The sequence below is a fragment of the Arachis duranensis genome, chromosome 3 (genome assembly GCF_000817695.3).
Source record: "Arachis duranensis cultivar V14167 chromosome 3, aradu.V14167.gnm2.J7QH, whole genome shotgun sequence".
Classification (NCBI taxonomy): Eukaryota; Viridiplantae; Streptophyta; class Magnoliopsida; order Fabales; family Fabaceae; genus Arachis; species Arachis duranensis.
Window position 1 is genome coordinate 94,012,135 of NC_029774.3, and position 1,397 is coordinate 94,013,531.

Below are 1,397 nucleotides of genomic sequence, written 5' to 3' on the forward strand. Positions count from 1 at the left end.
TTTACTGCACCAACTTCCAACTTCTGTGGAAGAAGCATCTCAATTCCTACAATTGGAGCAAACAACTTTGAGCTTAAGCCTCAATTAGTTTCTCTAATGCAGCAGAATTGCAAGTTTCATGGACTTCTATTGGAAGATCCTCATCAGTTCTTAGCTGAATTCTTGCAAATCTGTGACACTGTTAAGACCAATGGGGTTGATTCCGAGGTCTACAGACTTATGCTTTTCCCCTTTGCTATAAGAGACAGAGCTAGGATATGGTTGGACTCACAACCTAAGGAAAGCCTTAACTCTTGAAAAAATTTAGTCAATGCTTTCTTGGCCAAATTCTTTCCACCTCAAAAGATGAGCAAGCTTAGAGTGGAAGTCCAAACCTTCAGACAGAAGGAAGGTGAATCCCTCTATGAAGCTTAGGAAAGATACAAGCAACTTATCAGAAGGTGTCCTTCTGGCATGCTTTCAGAATGGAGTATCTTATGTATATTCTATGATGGTCTGTCTGAATTGTCCAAGATATCATTGGACTACTCTGCTGGTGGATCTCTTCATCTGAAGAAAACCCCTGCAGAAGCCCAGAAACTCATTGAGATGGTTGCAAATAACCAGTTCATGTACACTTCTGAAAGAAATCCTGTGAATAATGGGATAACTCAGAAGAAAGGAGTTCTTGAGATTAATACTCTGAATGCCATATTGGCTCAGAATAAAATATTGACTCAGCAAGTCAATATGATTTCTCAAAATCTGACTGGATTGCAAGCTGCATCCAACAGTACTAAAGAAGCCTCATCTGAAGGAGAAGCTTATGACTTTGAGAATCCTATAATGGAAGAGGTGAATTACATGGGAGAATCCTATGGAAACACCTATAATCCTTCATGGAGAAATCATCCAAATTTCTCATGGTAGGATCAACAGAAGCCTCAACAAGGCTTCAATAACAATAATGGTGGGAGAAATAGGTTTGGCAATAGCAAGCCTTTTCCATCATCTTCTCAGCAACAGACAGAATTCTGAGTAGAGCCTCTCTGGCTTAGCAACCATAGTCTCTGATCTATCTAAGGCCACTCTCAGTTTCATGACTGAAACAAGGTTCTCCATCAGAAATTTGGAGGCACAGGTGGGTCAGCTGAGTAAAAGAGTTACTAAAACTCCTCCTAGTACTCTCCTAAGCAATACAGAAGAGAATCCAAAGAGATATTGTAAGGCCATCAATATAACCAAAATGGCCGAACCTATAGAGGAGGAAGAGGTAGTGATTTCCAGGGAGGAAGACCTCAATAGACGTCCACTGACCACTAAGAAGTTCCCTAATGGGGAACCAAAGGAATCTGAGGCTCATACAGAGACCATAGAGATTCCACTGAACTTACTATTGCCATTCATGAGCTCTAATG

General features: G+C 40.7%; 1 non-coding gene across 1 annotated transcript; it reads right to left on the reverse strand.

The window, feature by feature from the left end:
- Positions 1-351: 351 nt before the first annotated feature.
- LOC127745920 (small nucleolar RNA R71) lies at positions 352-455 on the reverse strand. The gene has a single exon (XR_008007543.1). It is a non-coding gene; the product is annotated as a small nucleolar RNA R71 (small nucleolar RNA).
- Between the last annotated feature and the right edge of the window lie 942 nt (positions 456-1,397).